Source organism: Paramormyrops kingsleyae, chromosome 9, assembly GCF_048594095.1.
Source record: "Paramormyrops kingsleyae isolate MSU_618 chromosome 9, PKINGS_0.4, whole genome shotgun sequence".
NCBI lineage: Eukaryota > Metazoa > Chordata > Actinopteri > Osteoglossiformes > Mormyridae > Paramormyrops > Paramormyrops kingsleyae.
In genome coordinates this window covers 24358282-24368377 of record NC_132805.1, presented here as the reverse complement: position 1 = coordinate 24368377, position 10096 = coordinate 24358282, and the positions used below count along the sequence as shown (strand labels likewise).

Sequence of the window (10096 nt, the reverse complement as noted above, 5' to 3'; positions counted from 1 at the left end):
ACTGAGAAATGTGGTCTGAGTTTCAGCACATTTGAAACTCTTGTTCTTTGTCTTGCTGGCTCATCTCTTTCTTGCTCTTCACCCCAAATCACCATTGTTATTGTTTATAGACCACCTGGGCCATACAGTAATTTTCTTAAGGAGTTTGCTGATTTTTTAACTAACCTGGTGGTCAGTACTGACAAAGCTGTTATTGTGGATGATTTTAACATTCATATGGAGAAAGATAGTGATCCTTTAAAAATAGCGTTTGCAGCTATTCTTGACTCTTTAGGTGTATGTCAGAATATAGTCGGGCCTACTCATGCCTGTAACCATACCCTTGATTTGATTATTAGTCATGGCATCTTGGTGAAACATGTATCTATTATGCCTCAGAGTCCTCTGCTCTCAGATCATTACTTGTTAACGTTTGAAATCCAGTATAGCCTCCCGTTGACCACAGCTCCAAAGTACAGAATCAGACGTTCCATTGCCTCACTAACTACAACAACATTTATGAAACAACTTCCACAGTCCTTCAGCCTTACATCTGAAGCAGCGTGTATAAATGAACTTGAACAGGTGACTGCAAACATGGATAAATCCCTTCGTAGCACACTAAATCTTGTAGCTCCACTTAAGAAGATAAAGCATAGAGATAAGAAACCTGCCCCCTGGTACTCTGATCATTCACGTGAACTCAAACAGGCATCACGCAAGCTAGAGCGCAAATGGCGCTCAACTAAACTAGAAGTTTTCAAATCTGCATGGAAAGAGAGCCTGTCTAAATACAGACAAGCACTAGTGACTGCTAGGTCTGTGTATCTCTCCAGATTAATAGACGGGAACAAAAACAATCCAAAATTCCTATTTGAATCCGTGGCTAGGTTAACACAGAATTCTCCATTAAACTCACAAGTCCCACAATCTCTTAAGAGTAATGACTTTATTACATTCTTTAATGGTAAAATAACTAAGATTAGACAGACCATCCAGTGCACGTCCTTAGCTACCTATGACTGCCAGACTCCTGCTAGTCTTATGTCTATCAATAATGAGACTTTCCTATAAAACACCCAGAACTCCTGAGCTTAATTTCCTCCTGTAAATCCTCTACAAGCCTCATAGACTCAATTCCTACAAAATTCTTCAAGGAAATTGCACCGCAGATTAGCAATACCCTGTTAAATGTGTTAAACTCATCTCTTAAGCTTGGATATGTTCCAAAACCTTATAAAATGGCTGTTATTAGACCCGTCCTAAAGAAACCAAATCTTGAACCTAGTGTTTTTTTTGGAAACTATAGACCGATCTCAAATCTTCCTTTCATTTCAAAGATCATGGAAAAGGTTGTAGTTCATCAGTTGTCTTCTTTCCTACAAAAAAATAATACTAATGAATTATATCAGTCTGGCTTTAGACCAAACCATAGCACAGAAACTGCTCTAGTCAAAGAAATGAATGATTTACTTATGGCTTCTGACCGTGGCTTTATATCACTGTTGGTATTACTAGATTTAATGGCAGCATTTGATACTGTGGACCATAATATCCTCTTGGACCGGTTAGAAGGGGTAGTTGGCATTACGGGGACAGCACTCTCTTGGTTCCGCTCATATTTAACTGATCGCTATCAGTATGCACATGTGAACACCGAATCATCCAAGGCCACCAAAGTCACATACGGTGTCCCACAGGGATCAGTACTGGGCCCACTACTGTTTACCCTATACATGCTACTGCTTGGTAACATTATTAGAAATCATGGTGTTGGGTTTCATTGTTATGCAGATGATACACAGTTATATATATATATCTGTTAAGCCTGATGATACATCACTTCTATCTCGGTTAGAAGATTGTCTGTTAGATATCCGGTGCTGGATAGCAAAAAAAACACAGAAAAAACAGAAGTACTGGTGATTGGTCCCAAGGCTGCAAGAAATAAGTTTCACCACCTCAGCATTAGTGGCCTTCCTACACAACCTAACACAGTGGTTAGAAATCTTGGTCTTCTTGTAGATTCAGATCTATGTTTTGATGCTCACATAAGAAGTATTACTAGAACTGCGTTTTATCATCTACAACACATAGCCAAGCTTCATAAGATGCTCTCACTTCGTGATGCAGAAAAATTAATACATGCTTTCTAAACTTCCAGACTGGACTACTGTAATGCCCTCCTTTCTGGTTGCCCGTCTGGTTCCTTACATAAACTTCAGCTGGTACAGAAGGCAGCAGCCAGAGTTCTCACAAACACTAAAAAATTTGATCACATCACACCAGTCTTATCCTCCCTTCATTGGTTACCAGTTAAGTCTCGGAATGACTATAAAATACTGCTATTAACCTATAAAGCACTGAATGGCCTTGCACCAGAATACCTTAGTGATCTGCTGACCACATACAATCCCCCACGCTTGCTTCGATCTCAAGGTGCGGGATATCTGTTAGTACCTAGGGTAGAAAGAGCTATGGCAGGCTGCAGAGCTTTCTCCTATTGAGCTCCTCAGCTGTGGAACGGTCTTCCACCGGATGTGCGGGTTTCAGGCTCACTCTCAATATTCAAGTCTAGACTAAAAACACACCTATTTAGTTTAGGTTATAGGGACACTAGTTCTAGCTCTAGCTAGCTTCTCACTCCCAGTTAAACCTATAGTGTGAGGTGTAGAGCTGGGTGGGGATTGGTGCCATTGGCTTTGGATAAACTGAATTGACAGTGCTGTCACTCTAGCTTCACAATTGCTTGTGGGATTGGAGTGCTGACATTTCAGGGACTCCCCATGCCTGCATTCCCACCTGCCTCTCCCTCCTACTTATGTTGCCATAGCCATATCTGCCGGAGCATTGCACTTCATATTGCACTCATTTACCTTTTAGCACTGCCTATAGTCTCCCTTACTTTGACTAATTGCATTTATTTCCCCTACTTCTCCTGGGGGGTGCTGCCTGGAAACCTCAATCTATCAAGATGTCCAGCACACACTGCTACATGTGACGTCGCCTCTAGCAATGACGTCCGTGCATCCAGCTCGCCGTTCTGCCTGTGTCATCTTCCTTGTATGACCTGCTCCCTGCCTTCTGGCTGCCTGGCGATTGGAGGGAGCGGTGGCACCGGCTTGCCATCTCCCCCCTGCTCTCCGTTTGTGTCTCAGATTTAACTGTATTTGACTTTCCCTGCTGGCCCCTGGAGGATGGGCTCCCCCTTTGAGTCTGGTCCCTCCCAAGGTTTCTTCCTTCTAGGGAGTTTTTCCTTGCCACTGTCGCCTATGGCTTACTCACTGGGGGCTTTGGATGCTGTAAAGCGCTTTGAGACAATGTAATGTTGTGATAATGCGCTATACAAAAATAAATTTGTTGTTGTTGTTGTTGTTTTTAATTAAAGTGGCCACGGTGATTTTGGCAGGAGATATGACACGGTAATGTTAGCATTAAGGTTAACTTCAGTCAATAACATTTAGCTATCGTATTTCTCAACATTTTATAACAGAAATATTCTGTTGTTAGCTGCTTGACGTGTAATAAGACAAGTATTTGAGATGTTGGGATGTACTTCTGATAAGGGATCATGATCTCAATAGCAGTATTTAACAATAATGGAAAGATAAAAAAAAGATGGCTCAGTAGCCTATTTTTACTGAAGTCGAGCATCGACATTTGCCTATTGTATATTATTTGTAATATTATTCCTCCATTGCATGTGTTGTTCTGTAGACTGACTTAAATATAAGTCCGTTACCACTAGTGAGCAATGCTACTCTGAGGATGGCGCCACAGCCACGCCTAAACATGTCCTATGGAGAGGACGTAGCAGTTGTGTTCCTTTAAAATTCATTGTTTCTATGCCTCTGATCTTGTCAGTAGAATTTTACGGGTAAGGTGTGAATACATATTCTTATGCTCCATACAATATTATTACAGCTACATACCATAGACCTAAAATATTAGACCTATAAAATAAGACCTAAAAAAAAAATATTTTTACAAAGATATGTCTTTATGATTATTGAAGCAGTGGTAGGCTATACGTTACTTTTGGACGAATTGAGTGTAAGAATTTCTCATTTTAAATGGTGTGCTTTCAGGTTTGGAATGCAATGCAAACTGTGCAAATTTGAGAATCCATCTCCTGATGTACTACTGAACCACTACAGGTTGTGTCACTATCGAGGATGCTTTTGGTCATTACCTTGTCTCTGTCCTGAGTGTGTTTGCACTTACAGAACTCCAGGTGCATTGAAGTCACATTTATCTCGCGCACATAGACAAATTTCACAACATCGCAGAAGGTTCATAAAATAACGGCTGTGTATTGGGTACTACTGAATTTGCTAGCAATGTTCCACTCCACACTTACATCAATACAACTTGCCTTGCTTGGGAAAAGCTGTGATGTGAAGAGATTTGGATATGACACATTTTTTAATCCACTGGTGAAAGACATAGGTTTTCTTGAATAGCAAGGTGTGTTTGTCAAACATCTCAATTCTAACCTCAAGGGAACTGTATATTGTGTATGTGCTGACAATCTTGGTGCCCACAGCCTTGCTGGCTTCCAAGAAAGCTTTCAGATAGAAAATATCTGTAGATTTTGTCTAGCCTGTAAAGATGAAATACAGAATAGGGATGCCGGTTCTTTTCCACTAAGAACTGTTGAACAGCACAATACCATCATAGAAGAGCTGAGAGATAATGATCAACTTGGCAGTAAGCTGGGTGTGAAAAAAGAGTGTGTCCTTGCAAAACACCTATCCTACTTCCATCCAGTAACAGGGTTTCCACCGGATCTGTTACATGACCTCTTTGAGGGAGTTGTACCTTATGAGTTGTCTGTTTGCTTGAAGGAGCCTATTAGAAAGGGATACTTCACACTTGATATTCTTAATAAGTGTATCAAGTCCTTCCCTTACAAGTACTCAGATAAGGTGAACCGACCCAAGGTCATTGCTCAGTCTAGCTTTGCAAAGAAAACCATAGGTGGAAACGGACACGAAAACTGGGCATTGCTTCGTCTTTTGCCATTAATGATTGGTAGCTATGTACCAGAGCAGAAGCCATCGTGGGAGATTTTAATGGACCTGAAAGAGATAGTTGAGCTGGTTGGTTCATCAGAGTTCTCATCTGCATCTCTAGCCTGTTTGCAGAGAAAAATTCTTGATCACAGGCAGTTAATTAAAGAAACATTCCTAGACTTCAAATTCAAACCAAAGCATCACTATATTGAGCACTATGCTTACTTGATTCAGTGCTTTGGCCCATTGATCGAACTATGGACCATGCGAGCTACTTCAAAAGGGTTGTAAGTGATGTGCACAATTTTAAAAATATTCTCCTCACCTTGGCGACTAAACACCAGCTCATGATGGCCCAAGTCTCTTTCCTCCTGTTCTATATGTGCAGAAGATAAAACACGTCACAACATGCACACTAGATGTGCAACAAAAGACTGCAGTGCTACAGAAATATCCTTACAGCGGAGTCGTGAGCCTCACTTCAGATGTGCATCTGAATGGCATTCACTATAGTGAGGGTATGATTTTATCCTCTGGAGAACTCAGTGGGTTGCCAGAGTTCTTCAGAATTCTCAGAATACATGTGAATGGTAATACAGTGTCTTTCATTTGTAGAAAGCTTGTCTCGTAGTATGTTGAACACTACAGGTGCTATGAGGTGTCTGAAATGTGCACAACTGAAATTCTTGAACCAGAGGACCTTAATGATCCTCACCCTCTGTTCTCATACACAGTTCAGGGAAAGGCTATGATCTCTTTAAAGAGGTTTCTTCTGCATTGTCTCTAATAATACTTGAACAATATTTGTTGAATATTTGGTGGAACAGTCAAGATCTAACCTAGTGCTGTTCATAGTTATTGTGATTTGTTATATTTTGGGTTAATTGTAGAGCATTGGCTTCAACATAATTGTATCTGTCATTTTGTTCTCACAGAGTATGTTGTTTTGTGTTGTGCTGGGTCCTGATAACATCAGAAGACTCAATGTCACTGAAGCCCTCAACTCAGTCAATCACTTGAAAAAGATTCTGCAGGACAGGCTCCAACTTGTGCAGGACTTTGTCATTCAGTTTGAGGATCCAGAATTTGGTAATGAATTATGTAATCTGACTGACATATCTGAGCTCCCGCCAGATAGAGCTGTATTGAAAATCATCACCAAGGTATCTGAGGAGTCAGATGATGTCTCCATATCGTCCCTGGACACTGCCAATATGGCATCCTCTTCATCATCCAGCTCAAACCCCAGTTCAGTTAGTGTTCCTCTTAGACAACATGAAAATTCAGAGCAGTGGCCTTCTCCTTTCCCTATACCTACATTTTCATATGATGTGGAATTGAGACTTCCTAAAGGGAATGAGATGTTCAGAGAACATGGGACACTGCTTGATGTTACTAGGGATATGAAAACAGACATCTTAAATTCCATTGCTCAGTCTATTTTTTCTTATAAAGCATATCCAACAAAGAAACAGTTAGAGTTTGTGGCTTCTGCATTAGTCAGTAAGCATCCCTGTCTGAAGGACTCAAGCATAGGTACGAGTTATGATAGCTGGACCACAAGCATCATGTCAGGGTCAGCCCCTGCTGTGGTCCTACCGTGTCCCTTCCCCGTTTGGCCAGCAGGCATTGTTGGTCATCCCGTTCTTTATGTTAGTCTTTGTTCTCCCCTGTTACCTGTCTGGTCATGTGGCTCAATGTGTTGAGCATGTGGTTGTCTGTGTACCCTTCTGTCCTGTGTTTGAATCCTGCCTCCTCTGTTTTTGTGTTTTGCTCCCTAGTGTTTCATTTGAGTTTCTTTAGTTCTCGTGTCTGATTTTGTAGTTGGTTTTGGTTTTGTTCCTTGTGCCCCTGCTTGTGTCTTTACCTGTTTTAATTCCCTAGTGTGGGTTTCTGTTTCCCTGTGTCCTTGGTTTGTTCTTAGTTTCCCTGTTTTTAGTTCCTTTGAGTTTATTAGTTTCACCTGTGCCCTGTTTCCCTGGTCTTTGTTAATTAGTCTCACCTGTCCTGTGTTAGTCTCGTTACCCCTTTAGTATTTTAGTTCCTGCTTCTGTGTAGTTCTTCAGTGGTTCATTGTAGTAGTAGTAGTAGTAGTAGTAGTAGTAGTAGTAGTAGTAGTAGTAGTAGTAGTAGTAGTAGTTGTTGTTGTTGTTGTTGTTGTTGTTGTTGTTGTTGTTGTTGTTGTTGTTGTTGTTGTTGTTGTTGTTCTTCTTGTTGTTCTTGTTGTTCTTGTTGTTCTTGTTCTTGTTGTTGTTCTTGTTCTTGTTGTTCTTGTTGTTGTTCTTGTTGTTGTTCTTGTTCTTGTTCTTGTTCTTGTTCTTGTTCTTGTTGTTCTTCTTGTTCTTGTTCTTGTTGTTCTTCTTCTTCTTCTTCCTTTTGGTTTTGTTGCGTTTCTAGTGTTTTCTGTTTTTTTTTTTTTAATAACCCCCTTCTGTTCCTGGAGCCGCTAGTGGGTCGTCCACCCCTTTTTGTGCCTGATGCCTCGCTCCCGTGCCCGAGCCGCCTGGAACCTTGACACATCTACTATAAAGTTGGAAATTACCGCCACAAACTAGGAGCAGCACGTTGCAGTGAAGTTTGTGTTAATCGGAAAAGAACTGGGGGAGACTGCAAGAATCGTTTGAAGAAGGTGTGAAGTGAACGTCCTCCCTGACATTCCAGCTGGGCAGACTGATGTAACTCTGCAAAATGAAAAAGCTTTTTTGCAGGAAGAAATGAAAGAGACATAACAACCTTGCACTCATTCATTCTAAAATGGAACTGACTTTTGCCTTACGAAGGAAAGAGATCGTGGAGGAAGCACCCCTAGTGGCTGACATTATGATACAGTGGCTGGCGTTATTTATGGAAGAGCAAGTAAGTGCATAGATTTGAAAAGGTTTGGCATACGTTCATTTTGAAGCATTTTACCTTCATATGATTTGAATGTGCCCAAATACTGTATGTGCTCTGTAATAGGTCAACAGTTTTATATACTCACTGGAGTTCCTCTCAAGCAGACATTCTTCTCTTCACTGGATGAGTATGCACCAAAGATCATTAAACTGTACAGATTTCAAAATAGATCATTTGGAGAGGAACTGAAGATTCTTCTGGACAAAATGGATAACAAGGTAAATATCTAACATTGGGTCTCTATTTTGACAATGTTTCTAAATGCTACTTTGCTTTATTTCTTGCTAATTATTAGTGTTACACACTTGAATTTGCTCTCCTGAGGAAAAAACTCTCAATTCAAGATGCTTTATTTGTCACATGCATGGCTATACAAGTACAGCATGCAGTGAAATGTATCCTGAATGTATACTCAATATTTTGTGTACAGCCCTAACATTACCTCACTTACAAATACAAAATCACACATGCGTAAGACTAAATCTGAATGTTCCATTCCTGAAGATATTTGTTCACTGCTTTGCTGCATGTTCCAGACAACCAATGTGATGTTGCACAGGAAAACAGCAGCCCTGCAAGGCCGACCATTGTTGTTCAGGGAGAACACAGATACCTTCTTCAAATCTTGCCTGATATGTAACACAGTTGTACTTGAATAGTTATGAAGTTAAAATATAGGCGGTATTGTGGTTTCAGTAAGCCAACCCCTTTGGTTATTGATAAACTGCTTATTCACGGATGGGTCAAATGCAGAGCTCACATTTCGTTGTGGTGCGCATTGTGCTGTGCTGTGCTGTATTCACAATGACAAATAATCACTCACTTTCTTAACTGTAATGATCATAGAGACTTTTTTTTAAACTTTGTACTCAAATTGGTTCCAGCATTGTGGTGGGAGGACATCCCTGAACATGTTGACTGTTGGAACTTGCCAAGTTTCTTTTATCCTAAGTGGTATTTGTTTGATGTGTTATTGCCCTGCAGGATACTGTGGATGTGAATGGCGGCACTACTCAGAGTCCAGATAGGGATTTTAACTGTCATTGAGGATGATGTTGCCACCATGGAGACAGACGCAAATGTACGGTGTTTTGCTTTGATTTTTGAGGATCAGATCATACTTGATGACCTGTGCTTGATGTTCCTCAGCACATGTCCAGGAATGCCATCAAAACCTGCTGCCTTCCTGGGACAGCCTGGAGCGAGCATCTTACCTCATGTTGTGGGCTGCAGATGTATATGTAACAGCTGCCTCTGGTAATTCCACCTCAAACCGTGCAAAGAAGTGGTTCAGCTCCTCTGCTATTGAGGCATCACCTTCAGCAGCTCCATGACTGGTCCTGTAGTTTATCTGATGGACTCCCTGCCTAATTATAGTTATTACTGTCCAGGTGCTCCTCAATCCTCCTCCTGTAATACCTCTTAGCCATTATGATGCCTCTCCTCAGATTAGTTCGTGCCACACTGTAGAGGGCCCTATCTCCTAACTTGAAGGCAGTGTTCCTCTCCTTTAGCAGTCGCTGAACATCTTGTCATCCAGGGCTTCTGGTTTGGATAGACTCCACTGTGAGTATCAATGCAAGTACTTGAACTTGAGTGCATAAATGAACACACACTCAAAATAGAATGTTTAAGTACTGAAGTATGCAATTTGAGACTCACGGCTTGCTTACTAGTCATAGTGATGTAGTAATGCCTTCAACAGAAAGGTGCTGTTCTGTTTTTTTTTTTAAATAAAGGTGTGATCGAGAACAACTTCATTTTTTAATTTTATTTGTTCTTTGTGTCTATCATTAATTAATCAGAAAAATGTAATTCATTATTTGATGTTACTGAAGTCACTGAAGTGTTGACACAATCAACAACACATACACACACCCCACAGTATAGACACAAGTTCTGAACTGAAGAAGCCTTTCGGATGAGAGGTGAAATGATGTTTGATTCAAACCCTTAAGATTACCATGTCCTGGACAGCTGAGAACCTACACAGACATGTCATAGGTCACAATAAAGGTGAGAGCTGTTTTGAAATTATTTATTGTGGTCTCACTTTTTTTGCATCATTTTAACAGGGGTGTACGTACACTTTTTATATGAACTATGTAAATAACCCCAAGGTTTAAAATGAAGCAAACTGATATTACAGATTACAGTGGTACCTCAGTACTCAAACTCATTAGAACTCGAATTTCTTAAAAGTCAAA

General features: G+C 40.6%; 1 long non-coding RNA gene across 1 annotated transcript; it reads left to right on the top strand.

Moving 5' to 3' along the window:
- The first annotated feature begins 7357 nt into the window (after nucleotides 1-7357).
- LOC140592671 (uncharacterized) lies at nucleotides 7358-9675 on the top strand. The gene is made up of 3 exons (XR_011993057.1): nucleotides 7358-7850; nucleotides 7953-8107; nucleotides 8874-9675. It is a non-coding gene; the product is annotated as an uncharacterized lncRNA (long non-coding RNA).
- Nucleotides 9676-10096: the final 421 nt, after the last annotated feature.